The sequence below is a fragment of the Penaeus monodon genome, chromosome 26 (assembly GCF_015228065.2).
Source record: "Penaeus monodon isolate SGIC_2016 chromosome 26, NSTDA_Pmon_1, whole genome shotgun sequence".
Taxonomy (NCBI): domain Eukaryota; kingdom Metazoa; phylum Arthropoda; class Malacostraca; order Decapoda; family Penaeidae; genus Penaeus; species Penaeus monodon.
This window is the reverse complement of record NC_051411.1, coordinates 20,531,021-20,546,020: the sequence shown is the minus strand read 5'-3', so window position 1 is coordinate 20,546,020 and position 15,000 is coordinate 20,531,021. Positions and strand designations below refer to the sequence as shown.

The window sequence follows — 15,000 nt, the reverse complement described above, 5'->3', positions numbered from 1 at the left end:
AACTTCCTGTTGCCTGAAAATGTATTCGATGTAATGAATAACTGAGAGATGCAGATGGGGGATCAGGAGAAAGAGAATCAGAGAAGGGGATCAGGAGAAAGAGAATCAGAGAAGGGGATCAGGAGAAAGAGAATCAGAGAAGGGGATCAGGAGAAAGAGAATCAGAGAAGGGGATCAGGAGGAGGAGGTTGGGAAGAAGAATGAGGAAAGAAGGAAAGAGGAAAAGGTAAAGGAAGGGGAAGAAGAGCACGAAGAGAAACAGTAGTGGGAGAAGGGGGAGCTGGAGAAAGAGCAAGATGGGTAGGAAGGAGATGGACCCCCGTATGAGGAGGAGGAAAAAGAGGTGGTAGAAGAGGAGGGAAGAGGAGGAGGGAAGAGAAGGGATGAGGAGGAGGAGAAAGAGGAGGAGGAGGAGGAGGAGGAGGAGGAGGAGGAGGAGGAGGAGGAAGAAGAGGGGGACGAGGAAGAGGAGGAAGAGGAGGAGGAGGAGGAGGGGGAGGAGGAGGAGGAGGGGGGGGAAGAGGAGGAGGAGGGGGAGGAGAGGAAGACGGGGAGGAGAGGAGGAGGGGGAGGAGAGGAAGACGGGGAGGACAAGAGGAGGGGGAGGAGATAAGGGTTATCGCGAGGTCGCATCTAACGCAGTGATAATCCCCAAGCCGTGCTGTGCCCTGCCGAGGGCGCCGCGGGAGACGAAAGGTGATTAGGGCGCCGGGCGGAGGCAGTGACTTCGGGTTGTTAGTAGGGGAGAGGGGAGGGGAAAGCGGTGAGGAGAGGGGTGGGGAGGAGAGAGAAGGAAAGAGGAGGGGAAGGTAGGGAAAAGAAGAGAAAACGGGATGTGATTGAGAGGAAATACAGAGTCAGTAATGAAACAAAAAAAAATGAAATATGGAAGGCGAGAAGGAGGAAGAGGGATGGTCACCTGCGAGAGAGAGGGGGAGGGGAATCAGTAGGTGGAAAAGAGGGGGATGATCAGCTGTTAAATTTCCAAGTACCCAGGTAAATCCCGGATCAGCCTCTGTGGCTCGTCAGGGAGACACCTCTGGCGCCACTAATCAGTCCCGCGCAGACGCTAATTACCATACCTGACCGCTAATGACTATCTGTATTAACAATGCTGACTGTCTAAACACAGGCCTCGTGACCGCGTGCTGTTTAGTGAGGGATGGAAAGGATATCAGGAATTTAATAATAAAAAAAATAGTAATAAGAACAACAATAATGATAATGATAATAAAAGTCTTAATAATGATGATAACATCATCATTATTGTTGGTAACATCACATATTACAAGTTGAAACTTACTATCCTAGTTTGTGATGTATTATACTGTTTATCAAATTCACATGCGATTTCTAAGAAAATGGCAAGGGAGATACGATAATGTGAAATCAGATGAGCAAAAAATAAAAGCATAAATGACGAGAGAAAGAAAATTCTCACTCCTTCCCCGTTGCACGTCAACCGGAGTGGCAACCATTTAGCGCACCGGCGGGGTCGAGCGAGGGTGTGCCGCCCCGACTCCCTGATCTCGCTCTATCTCGCCTTAGCTTGCCTATCGCTGAGTTCATCAGCGGTGCAATCGTGCAGAAAAATCGCACACTCGCAGGGAGTGCGTGTGGGCGTGGCGAGGGTATGTGCGCCCGGGATTATTGACTCAGGAATGACCTAAACCACCTTTAGGTGCACTGCCTATCTTTCAATTGCAGAATATGTTATGCCAGATACATACAATCATGACTGCGTAACTCTCCGTTTCTTGCATTACGGAGTTGAAATGCGGTTAATCTCTTATTTTTGTATATGTATTACCATTTAGCATTTGTCAATTCTGGTAAATAATGACAAGGTCCCGGAAAATAAACACACCACTTTCGAAGCTCAACCGCGGGAATTCGGTCATAAACATGCACATGGCACAAATCATTAACTATCGGGACATGATTTCACTGTCTGTGTGAACATGAGAAACGTGTGACAAATACACACAAGAGAAGCGCATAATTCAGACGCCAAATGATCCTCCTATTTGATGTTCATATCTACTAAAAGACGCTCGGAATCAAAACTGTTTCTTAGTTCTTAATTTTCACCTACTCAAGAAACGGAGCTGGGGAGGCATCAACAATGCGCATGAAAGACGAGTGAAAGAAAATCCGTGAGAATGCGCACCACTTCCGCCGCTGACCTTTGCCGCCGAGACACTTGGATCATTGAACCTCCATTTTCGAAGACCGTTTAGACGACCCCCTTTACACACTCGATAATGATCGCGTGTCCCTGAGAAGAGGGCGGACCGCGGGGGGCGCCACCTCGCCATTGTGGAAGCAGTGGGGAGGCGGTTACAGCGAGGCGGGGGCGCGGCGACCCCTACGGCGAGGCAGGGGGGGGGGGGCACCGCCTGATGAAGTGCGTGGGGGAAGGGTGGGTCGATGGGAAATTAGGCGAAACGGATGACACTCACAAGTCAGGCAGAGATGCAAATGAAGCAAAGCTGCCGAGCTGAATGAAAGGTTGAAATCAAACAAGACCAATACTGCAGGAGCCGGCAGGATGAATTACAGAGGGAATGACAAACCATGATTAAAGGGGAAAACAACAAAATATAGAATAACATAAAAAGATGAAACGCAAAAATAGGGAGAAAATAAAGCAAACCAAGAAAAGGCACGTGGAGAAATGAAAATAGAAAACTTTAGTAAAGGCTTGCTTTACGACATAGCGCCGCCATTTTCTGAATAGAGTTTTCATCGCTAGCTTCCCTTCCCCTTTAAATCCCCCGGCGCTCCGCAATGATGGCTACGCCGCTGCCTCCCTCCCCCCGTCTCCTGCCTTCATCGTCGACCATCAACTTTTTCAGAAGCGAAATCAAACAACTGCGCTAACCCTAAAACCCTTTAGCCCCTTTCCTCTCCCCCTCCCCTCCCTCCCTACCCGTCGCAAGCCCTCCTTCTAGGTAGGTCCGGCTCAAGTTACAGCGAAGGGTTCAACCTACTTTGGGAACTCGTTCAACCTCCATTACCTGTTCCTGATCCTTCCTTCCCAACCTTCCTAAGCTCTCATGTAAGAAAGGAGGGGAAAACAAATCGGATCTCAGTATCTTAATATTGGGAAGGTTTCTCCGCATCATCCGCTCTTGCACTTCACTGGCTGATTAGTTTCCTTCCAAAGCCTCCATCACTTAGTTTCCTTCCAAAGCTTCCATCACTTAGTTTCCTTCCAAAGCCTCCATCACTTGAACAACTTGACCAATTGAACTCCTAATGGCGGTGTATTACCGTCGCCATCTATCTATACCTGCGTGTTTTCAGGCCTTACATTGATACCTGGCGATGCATAATGATAACCTAAGTAAACTTCTGGTTTGATCAAAACCATATACTAAAACGTCAGGCCGTTTCTTGTTAGCTGCCAGTGGCCATTGTGACTTGTCTCTCCCTTTTTCTTTCCATTCAGAGCTCCGAATCATATAGTGAAATCTCAGTGATTTGTACCTATTGTTTTACATCACCTAAATGATTTTCCCCTTTTCGCGCCGTTTCTATTCGTTACCTATGCAAACGGCGGATTAAATCATTATACTGTCAAATAGCAATCCCCAAGCCCCACACCAAAGCACAATTAGGAGACGACAAAAGTGAACTGATGAACCAGACTACTTGTTTATGGCACTGATCGGATAGCCTGAAGGTTTCCGTGTTATTTGAATATCAGTACACAACTCACACCTGAATTTACTCATGACACTTTTGCAGGCCGCAGTGGTGTTGGGGGCGTGGAGGCCGGAGAGGTTATCTGAGCCCCAAGAAAGGCCACACCAGAGAGGCTATACAAGACTCGCGTGAGGACTCTCCTACAACGCGGGTGACGTGTTAGACCTTTAAGAGCGGGAAAAGAACGTGGCTATGGCTGCTGGGCTTGCCCATAATCCTGTGTGAGGGCAGACAGGAGGGGGCGACCGGAGCGATGTAGAAGACGATGGAGAAGAGTGGGGGTGTATGAAGCACCAATGGAGAGGTGGGGGGCATAGGGGACAGACAGGAGGGGAAGGGGCCTGAGAAGACAGGTTGTGGCCCCAGGCCATCGCGGCGTGACCAACCACGTGGACGTAATGTGGGCAGACAGGTGCATCCGGTAGGGAGGAGGAGGAGGAGGAGGAGGAGGAGAGGAGGAGGAGGAGGAGGAGGAGGCAGAGGAAAAGGAGGAACAGCAGGAGAGGACGGAGAAGGAGTAGACGAAAGAGGAAGAGGGAGGGGGAGGGGGAGGAGGGGAGGAGGAGGAGGGAGGTGGGGGGGGCGAGATGAAAGTGAGGAACAAAACAAAGAGAAGTAGGAGGAGAAGGAAGAAGAAGAGAAGAAAGAAGGGGGGAGGGGGAGGAGGGGAGAAGGGGAGGGGAAAAAGGGGGGGGGAGGAGGAGGGGGAGAGGGGGGGTGGGGGGGGAGATGAGGGAGAAGAGGAGGAAGAAGAAGGAAGAGGAGAAGAAGGAGGAGGAGAAGGAGGAGGAGGAGGAGGAGGAGGAGGAGGAGGAGGAGGAAGAGGAGGAAAGGAGGAGGAGAAAGGAGGAGGAGGCCGAGGCCGAGGACGAGGAGGAGGAGGAGGAAAAGGAGGGACATGAGGAGGGGACGGAGGTGGTGGTGGAGGAATATGATGAGGACGATGAGGAAGAAGAAGAAGAGAACGAAAGGAGGAGGAGAAGAAAGAGAAGGAGGAAAAGAAAGAAAAAGGGGGAGGAGGAGGAGAAAGAAAGAGGAGGACGAGAAAGGAAGAGGAGGAGGAGAAAGGAGGAGGAGGAGGAGGAATGGGAGGAAGAGGAATGGGAGGAGGAGGAGGAGGAATGGGAGGAGGAGTTGTTGGCGGAAGAAGAGGAGAAGGAAGAGAAATGGAAAGGAGGAAAAGATTATGAAATCAAATGGGAAGGAGTTGAAGAAAGAAGAGAGGGAAAATTGAAAAGGCACTAGCGAGCACGCATTGAAAATAGGGTATACACAACAGGCGCTTTTGGCTGAGTCCTGGGTGGAGGAAAGTGCTGTCGGGGGCAAACTCGCTCCAGAGCACACGTGGTCAACACTTACAAACAATATCAGCTGCCATCACTTCAATAAAGGGAAGAAAACGAACATTTGCACGTTGCGTGTGCGACAAAGGAATAAAAAGAGCAGGTGTTAATCGCTTACAATGCATTACACACAAAAGCATGTCCCATTTCCCTTTCATCCAACCTCCTTTTTAATGTTAACTCAAAGGTCTTTCACTACTTACAGCTCGGGATTTCCTTTCCTCCTTCACTCTCTTCTCTTCACCCCCTTCCCCCAACATCCCTTCCTTGTCCTTTAACTTTATGTATTGTAATCTTCCCTGTAACCCACTGCTTGCCCCCTCCTTTCTCACCGCCGCACCTCCAGCTCCACCAATGCCTCCCGCCCTACCTTACCCTCAACAACAGCTGTCAATCACTGCCAACATTAACACCTGCCCACCGTTCCCGAACTCAGCACCTGCTCTCCCACCCCTCCCTTCCCCTCACTGTTAATCCCTGCCTGCCTGTGTGCTTGGTTCCTCGGCTTGTCTGTTTGCATGTTTGCCGATCGGTGTCTTTCAGATCTTGTTTGTCTGCGTGCTGGCTTCTACTGAGCAATCTATGTATGGGTTGCCTTTCTTTGATTCCTTAACTCATGGCATTTCCATAACCATTTCTAAATGTTCTGAATCTAGAAATTGCAGCTTGAATTGCTGGCATGAAATTTCTAAAATAACGACAGTTTTATCAATGACTGAAAACTCATTTCCCTTTAATATGAACCTCCCGCGTGGAGCCTCACACTTGGCATCTTTAGTAAAATCTGTCCAACGTCCTGCCCGTAGTTTTAACCGTAATGAGGAGTCATTCGAAGCTGTAGAATTGAATATCTTGTTCGCGGGGCGGTCGCAAACAACCAAGGGAAACCAACCTTGGCCCGAACAAAGTGCACCCCAGGAACCGAATAACTAGAAAAGCTCGAAAAGAAAATTTATAAATCTTATCTAAAAAATAAAGTCCCCATTTAAGTATTGTATCTGTAGCTACCCTTCATCACTGGCCCGGCGAGCAGCCCCATCCAGCCCCTCTCCCATGCTCAATGCCCGGCCTGCCACCTCGCCCGCTGCCCAACCCTCGTACGACAGGCGGCCGTGTGCGACCCTCGCTCGGCCGTCATGTCGCATCCCTCACGGCGTGCCCAAACACAAACGGAGGGTCACGAACCTTACCTCCAAGCCCGGGGGCGCTCCCGTCGGCGATCGAGGGGAAACAAAGGGCCGCACGGGTAACAATAATGGACGGGAAGAGAAGAAAATTGAAATAAACTCACATAAGGAGGGGAAGAAAGAGAGAGAGAGAGGGAGGAGGGAGAGAGAGGGAGGTGAGGGAGGGAGTGAGGAAGGGTGGGAGGGAGGGTGGGAGGGAGTGAGGGAGGGTGGGAGGGGGAAGAGGGAGTTAGTGAGGGAGGGAGGGGGAGAGGGGGGAAGAAAGAGGAGAGAGGAGAGACAGAAGGAGGGGAAGGGGAGAGGGAGGGAGGAGGGAGGAGAGAGAGAGAGAGGGAAAGGGGAAGTAGGAGGGGGGAGGGAGGAGAGAGAGGAGGGGATAGGGGAGAGGGGGTGGAGGGTGGGAGGGAGAGAGGGGGGGGGAGTGGAGGGAGGAGGAAAGAGGAGGGAGGAGAGAGGAGAGCACATGCAGAGAGAGAGAGAGAGACGAGAGAGAGAGGAGAATGAGAGAGAGAGGAGGGAGAAGAGTAGATAGAGAGAGAAGTAGAGGAGAGAAGATAGAGAGGAGAGAGAGAGAGTAGAGAGAGAGAGGAGAGAGAGTAGAGAGAGAGAGAGAGAGAGAGTAAGAGAAGGAGAGAGAGAGAGTAAGAGGAGAGAGAGAGGGAGAGTAGAGAGAGAGAGAGAGAGAGTAGAGAGAGAGAGAGAGAGAGAGTAGAGAGAGAGAGAGAGAGAGAGTAGAGAGAGAGAGAGAGAGAGGAGAGAGTAGAGAGAGAGAGAGAGTAGAGAGAGAAGAGCGTAAGAGAGAGAGAGAGTAAGAGAGAGAAAGGAGAGAGTGAGAGAGAGAGAGAGATAAGAGAGAGAGGAGTAGAGAGAGAGAAGGTAGAGAGAGAGAAAGAGTAGAGAGAGAGAGAGAGAGGAGAGAGAGAGAGAGAGAGAGAGAGAGTAAGAGCGAGAGAGGAGAGAGAGGAGAGAGGAGAGTAGAGAGAGAGGGGAGATAGAGAGAAAGAGAGATTAGAAGAATATGAGAGAGAGAGATAGAGTAGAGAGAGAGAGAGAATAGAGAGAGAGAAAAGAAGAAATAGAGAGAGAGAGAGTAGAGAGAGAGAGAGTAGAGAGAGGAGAGAGGGAGAGTAGAGAGAGAGGGAGAGTAGAGAGAGAGGGAGAGTAGAGAGGGAGAGTAGAGAGAGAGGAGAGGTAGAGAGAGAGGAAGAGAGAGAGAGAGAGAGAGAGAGAGAGAGTGGAGAGGAGAGAGAGAGAGTAGAGGAGAGAGAGAGAGAGAGAGAGAGAGAGAGAGATAGAGAAAGGTGGGGGGAAGAGAGAGAGAGAGAGAGAGAGATAGAGAGAGAAGAGAGAGAGGAGAGTAGATGGGAGGAGAGAGGAAAGAGGAGAGAGGAAAGAGAGAGAGTGAGAGAGAGTGAGAGAGAGAGAGAGAGAGTAGAGAGATTAGAGGGAGAGGAGAGAGAGAGAGAGAGAAGAGAGAGAGAGAGAGAGAGAGAGAGGAGAGAGAGGAAGAAGAGGAGAGAGAGGAGAGAGAGGAGAGAGAGGAAGTGAGAGAGGAGAGAGGAGAGAGAGAGGAGAGTGGAGAGAGAGAGAGAGAGGAGAGAGAGAGAGAAGAGAGGAGAGAGATAGTAGAGGGGAGAGAGAGATAGAGGAGAGAGAGAGGAGGAGAGAGAGAGAGAGGAAGGAGGCGAGAGAGAGAGAGAGAGAGGAGAACGAGAGAGAGAGGAGAACGAGAGAGAGGAGAGAGAGAGAGAGGAGAGAGAGAGAGAGGAGAGATAAGAGAGGATAGAGAGAGGAGATAGATAGAGAGGAGAGAGAGAGGAGAGAGAGAGGGGAGAGAGGAGAGAGGAGAGAGAGAGAGAGAGAGAGAGGATTAGAGAGATAGATAGAGAGATAGAGAGAGAGAGAGAGGAGAGAGAGAGGAGAGTAGAGAGAGGAAGATAGAGAGAGAGAGAGAGAGAGAGGAGAGAGAGAGAGGGAGAGAGGAGGAGAAGAGAGAGAGATAGGAGAGAGAGAAGAGAGCGAGAGAGTAAGGAGAGAGAGAGAGAAGAGAAGAGAGAGAAGAGAGAGAGAGAGAGAGAGAGAGAGATAGAGAGAGAGAGGGAGGGAGAGAGAGGTGGGGGAGAGAGTGAGAGAGGGGGGGGGGAGAGAGGAGAGGAGAGGGAGAGAGAGAGAGAGCGAGAGAGAGAGAGAAGAGAGAGCAGAGAGAGAGAGATAGAGAGAGAGAGAGAGAGAGAGCGAGAGAGGAGAGAGAGAAGAGGAGAGAGGAGAGAGGAGAGATGAGAGAGAGAGAGATAGTATGAGAGAGAGAGAGAGAGGTTGAGAGAGAGAGACGAGAGTGAGAGAGAGAGAGAGAGATAGAGAGAGAGAGAGAGGATGAGAGAGAGAAGAGATAGAATTGATAGAGAGAGAGAGAGATGAGAGAGAGAGATGAGAGATGAGAGAGGGAAAGGGGGAGAGGAAAAGGAGGAGAAGGAGAGAGGAAGAGGGGGAAAAAAGGGAGAGAAAAAAGGAGGGGGAAAAGAGAGGGGGGAAAGGAGAGAGGAGAAAAGGGGAAAGGGGGGGAAGAGGGGGAGAGGAAGGAGGAGGAGAGGATAGGAGAGATAGAGAGAGAGAGAGAGATGAAGAGAGAAGAGAGAGAGATATGATATAGGAGATAGAGAGAGTAGAGAGAGAGGAGAGAGAGAGAGAGAGTGAGAGAGAGAGAGTGAGAGAGAAGGAGTATAGAGAGGGAACTATTAGGAAGGAGAAAAAGGAGTTCAGAGATAGGGAGAGACTATAGATGATTAGAGAGAGATATAATTAGAATACTTTTTTAAAAAAGCTCTTATAAAAACGGTGACCACGAGCAATATCATCAGTGAAAAAAAGCGTGTGAATAAAAAGCAAGTCTCGTGGCACTTCCAAGAGGCGCGAGCGCCAAGGGGACATTCCCGAGCCGAGGTCCGTGTGCAAACGTATCCGCGCAGGCGAAAAGCCTCCACGAACGTGTCTCAGGCTTTATGGGGACGCGTTCAACAATGTGTATGTAAATTCGCCACTAACGACCACTGGGCCGGCGCCGGGGGTGGGGTGGGCGCTGGGCTATCCATAGGGTCATCAGGGAATGGGGAACGGAGGTGAGGGAAGAGAGGGATAGAGGAAAACGAAGATTAAGAAGCAAGACGGAGAGAGTACATGGATAATGGGAAGTAAAAAGGGGAAGAAAGGAAAATAAGGCGTCGAGGTATCAGAGGTGATATCGCGGTGAAGTACATATACGAGTGTGTGGGGGAGGCTCATCCTTAGATGGATCTAGCCATTCTATTGCTTATAAACATCCTTGATAATTCTAAATTCCTCTCTGCCCCTCTTTGTTAATAATGGAAAAATCATATTAAATAAACTGTGAACGGGGATGAAACTATGATCGCAAGCGCAACAAATTAGCCCCCTCCCTTCCTTCAATTTGCTCCGGCCAAACAATCGATTAACACAATTCACAGCGGCGATCCTCCGGTGGGATTGAGCCATAAAGCGGCCGTGGCATTCCTCGGTGGCGAGAGCAGGTCGGTCTCCTGTGACAGTTTTTAAAATGGGAGAAAAAAAAAGACACGAGATCTTGCGATTAGGTTCTCCTTTTGCGCTTAGTTTAGCGCTGTCACTCCTATTTACCGAAGGTATTTACTATTGTGGCTGAACAATAAACGCTTACAGCTTGACAATAAACACAACGCTACCGCCGCACAACAAACACACACAAAGCATGACAATAAATGGTTCGGGATTAGGGTTAGCGTTCTTTTCTCCCTTCTTATTTCTCTCATCTTCTCTTTCTACTCCCTCTATCTCACTTTTCCCTTCCAGCATTCCTGTTTATTTCCCTCGAAAACCTCTTTACAATAGTCGTTATCGTCATCAATAATCTCCACCATGGTCTTTCACTTCCCTCCCACTCTTTCTTATATGCCGCACCTATTCCTCCCTTTCTTCTCCCGTACGCTTCTTCCTCCTCTTTTCACCCCTACCAAATGGCAACAAGGTGGCCAGGGCCGCATCAGATAGGGCGGCTGATGCTCACTTGTTTTATGCGAGTCCGGAGTGTAAACAATGGTGGCGGGGGTGCTAGGGGGAGGGAGAGCGAGAGGAGAGACGAGCCAATAATTTGTCGTGGAAATCTTAACCGCGCACGAACCTGGATAAAAGGTGTGTTTTGTACATCTTAATCGAGAAGAGGCAGTTTTAGATAGACAAGTGTCCGTGCTTGTGACTGCGTATGAGTGTGTAGGGGCGTGTGAGTGTGTAGGGTGTCCAAGTGTGAACGTGAGAACGAGTGTAAGTGCTAGGGTGTGCGAAAATGAGAGTACTATGTGAGTGTATCCTCATGTGAGTGCAAGAGAGCAATTATGTGAGCATCTGTGACTTCGTACACGTGCTTATCGCGGCTAGCCTAAGGAACACCCTCGCAGTAGGGGGCGGTGAAGAGGAGGAGTCCCTCCGTCCAGCCACTATGACGCCCTACTTAACATGGCCACCCACGCAACGACAAAGGAGGGGAAAGGAGAGAGGGCAAGCGGAGAAAATTGAGGAAGAAGAGGAGATGGATGGAAGAACAGAAAACCTTTCTCCCTGGGCAGTGCTTTGCTGATGTCGATGCTTTCTTCTGCACTCTCTCGAAGTCCTCAGGGCTCGGCCATTATCTCGTTCATCATCCCGCAAAATTCGCGTGACTGTACTCCCCATTGATCGGAGTTAGTGACAAATGTCAACTACACAACGACAGCAACGGACAGTCTTCATCTGTCTACGAAAGACAAATAAGACAAAAGCAGTCTAGATATTTGGTGATATTTCTTGTTATCTTGTTCTCTGGACTAAATGCAATAAATTAGCCCCCGCTTTTGTTCCATACATTTTTTTAATGACATAGTATGTGGCTACTGACTCGGCCTTATTTATATTTAGCCAGGTGGAGATTCGCACACTTTCTTATGATCAGTGTTAAGAGATTAATACCACCAATCTCTGCTGTGCAAGTGAGGGTTAACATGAGCGGGTGGGGAATTTCATCCATATGTTTCAACTAATAAAGTTCTAATTGTCACTGAGGTCAAGGAATTAGGCCCCCTTAATTCATCAATATGAATGTAGTAAATATTGTTTCTGGGTGAGAGAGAGGGGGGGGAGAGGGAGGGGGAAGAGAGGGAGGGGGGAAGAGAGGGAGGGGCGAAGAGAGGGAGGGGCGAAGAGAGGGAGAGGGGAGGAGAGGGAGAGGGGAGGAGAAAAAGAAAGAGAAAGGAAAGAGAAAGAGAAAGAAAGAGAAAGAGAAAGAGAAAGAGAAAGAGAGAAAGAGAGAGAGAGGGTGGGGGTAGGGGGAGAGGGGAAGAGAAAGAGAGAAAGATCTCATCCCATTCATCATAAACAAATCCGATTACTTGGATCATCTTCGGGCAGAGTCAAGAACTCGGGAAATTGCGACCTCCAGCTTCCCGTCACAGCGATGAGCGCGTTGCGGTGTGGCGGAGTGTCCGCTCTCGCCGCCTCCCCCGACGCGGTTTCCCCCGGCGACCCAAGGGCGCAGCGCCGGCCGCCTCCGGGGTGCTCGGGCAGAAAATCTTAGGCCTCCCCTTTTGTCTCTGGCCTTTCGAGCTCCACTGATGCCCAAGCGGTAATGCTGTCCATAGGATCGGGGACACTTATCGGGACGAATCGGGAATGTTATCGGGGCTCATCGGGGACGCTCTCGACCTCGGGCTTTATGCCCGGCGGCCTTCGCTGACACCAGAAAATTACTGGAGGCAAACACATTTTGTGATAAACAAGTGTAAGGGGAAATAAATATTGAAGTATTTGCATAAATAATGCATGAAGCATTTCTGAGAGGCTAAATGTAAGTAAATGAATTTGGAAATTTAATGAAACACTTGTATTGCTATCGCCAGATATCCAAGTGTGACTAAAGTACCTGCAAGTGCGTGGCACCTAGTTCGAGAACGCCGTTCGCTCGCCTCGGCGCCGAGATCCGTTTCGCCATTGGTTATCCGACGGCGAGCGAGATCCTGAGGCGGCGCTGGCACAACTACCACCTCCGAGAGCTCTTCTACAGGGCCGGTTAACGGGCACCTCTAATTACAGTCTTTGAGAAAGGCAAAGGAAATTAATGTCAAACGCTTCCGTGAAATTCAGGTAAAAGACGAAAGACGTGAATACCAAGACCGCGTGCACAAAGACCGAGAGAGAGCCTTAGTCTTACATATTTTCTCACTTCCCGCGTTTTTTAAGTCCTGACCTTACGTGACCCGCCCGAAGAATAATGGCGGACACATGTGCCTCAGCTGTGTCGAAAGCCCCACTTAGGCACACCAGAAATTCCGTCTTTATATTTTCGTTTTTTTCTTTTTTCCGGGAGCCATTCAATCAAAAAAAGATAACCGTTTTTCTCTTTCTTGTTTATATATGGATGTACTCACTTCAGTACCTTTCCACCGGTCTTTCACTTCACCCAAAATTAATTCACTCGACACGCACCTGGGGGCACATGGAGTCGAATCACGTGGAACATTTTCACTTGCTTTCAATAATACCCTGAGTAGAATTACCTTCTTAGCTATGAACCGAGGCAGGTTAAAATAGTTGTTTTATCTAGACAAAATAATGGTGACATTGGGATGAACTCAACATGTGGTTTGCCTTATTTACCCATTAAGCTTGCATTTGGGGGAAATCTGTGGTCCACGCCGAGCGCTAGATCTTCATAATGAAGGCCGACAGCTGCAGACGAGAATTAACAGAGCAGAACCACATCTTTTGTCTTGATGTTAACTCGGTTAAAAGTGAGAATGATAAAAGGTCGAAGGAATGCGAATCTTGTTAAAATTCCTGCTCCCTGCGCTGCGTTACTGCGCAGACCATTTAATGTAATTATGCAAATTATTTGCAAACTTACGTCATAGGAGTAAGTCGAGAGGTGTTCATGTTTCCTATCTAGAAATCTACACTTTATTATCACTGTAAGAAGGAAAAGGAGAATGATAAATACAGAAATAGTTAAGGGAGAAAGAACACGAACAAAAGGCGAAACAATTATCGAAAGGGACATTCTGAAGCATTTTCAAAAAGCTCAGAAGTCTTCTACGAAAAACAAGATCATTGTAAAGAAAATAAAAGGGAAGAAAGAAAGAAAAAAAAACAGAAAAGGGGCGACTTTCCAGGGTACATTTAACTAGACACATGGCGCCCTCCGCCCACCCGCGCATCGTTATCTTCGCGAGGAACATCCAAGGTGTTTTACGGCCCTATATTTTCTGAGAAAAAAATGTCTGCTGTTCTTGTGTGGAGGAGGAAGACAAGGGCAACATGATGACAGCTGAGTGTCTGGGGAAACGATTATTGACAATCATAGTGTCTAACATCCATCTATATTGCTAACAAATATACTAATATATGCGACCAGATCTATGAAATTTAATTTTATGAAATATAATCGATTAAATTTCCTCTAGTATTTCTGTTGATTAAAAACTTGAGAACATGGAATACGGCCATAACTGCGAGATAACTTCCCTAGCTACTTTACGACCGCCCTACCTATAACAATGGACCGACACTCAATGAAACTCAAGAATTCCCTTACTTCGCTTTATGATTACTTTGTGAATGATGAAGTTTCTGACGCGGCGCGTTCTCCGCGCTTCTCACGGGGAGATGAGGGACTCCAGGTAGAGGCGGCCGAGGACCGACCCAGGCCCGGCCAAAGCCGTCCCTGTTGACACGTCCATCAGGTAAGGGGCATGTGACACTGCGTGAGAGAAAGGCCGCTCGTGACGGTGTGGGGGTGGACGCGACCAGGCTCGGGTTACACGTAACGCTTTTCTCACCCGCCTTCGAGGACGGGGGCGGGAGGGGGGAGGCGAGGGGAGGCTTAGGGAAGGAGGGCATGAGAAGGGAAGGAGGGAAGGAAGGAGGAGGGAAGGAGGCAGTGAGAAGAGGGAAGGAGGGAAGGAGGGAAGGGGAGGGAGGAGGGAGGGAGGGCAGAGGAGGGAAGGAGGGCATGAGGAGGGAAGGAGGGAAGGAGGAGGAAGGAGGAGGGAAGGAGGAGGGAAGGAGGCATGAGGAGGGAAGTTGAAAGGATTGTAGAAGTAAGGTCCAGCCTGCCCGCTTCCTCCTGAGGATCGTCGATACCTTCGAAGCAGGTAAGAGAAGGCGCCTACCCAGACTGCGACAGTGCATGGCGAGTCCTACGCAATCCAATGTGTGTTCGGCTGGGGAGGAGGGAGGGAGGGAGAGGGAAGGAGGAGGAAGAGGGAGAGGGAGAGGGAAGGAGGGAGAGGAGAAGGAGAGGGAGGAGAGGTGAGAGGGAGGAGGGAAGGAGAGGAAGGAGGAGAGGAAGGAAGGCGAGAGGGAGGGAGAGATGAAGAGGGAGTTGGAGAGAGAGGACACAGCCGACACCTGGATTTGTGAATCGTTATCAGAAGAAGTCGGCCATTTCCCAACCTAAACTCATGCCGATCTTACCCAATCCACATTTTTATGTTCAACCTTCGGGGAGGGAGACGGATGCAGTGTACGGAGTGCACGGGGAGAGAGGGAGAGGGATGGTGAGGGGAGAGAGCAGGAAGGGAGAGGGAGAGGATGAGAGAGGGGAGGGCGGAGAGGAATGTGAGATGGGACGGAGGGAGAGGGAGCGGGGAAAGGGGGGAAGAGACAGACAGACAGAGAGACACTAATTTGTAATCGCGTGAGGAAGAAGGTCCGTCAAATTTCCCCTTTAAAATTTTTTTTTT

The 15,000-nt window shown here is 49.5% G+C and overlaps 1 protein-coding gene across 1 annotated transcript in view; it reads right to left on the bottom strand.

Annotated features, from left to right (window-relative positions):
- Positions 1 to 15,000, bottom strand: part of LOC119589989 (protein fork head-like) — a gene marked incomplete at its 3' end in the record, with an annotated part of 92,931 nt that overhangs the window by 1,694 nt on the left and 76,237 nt on the right.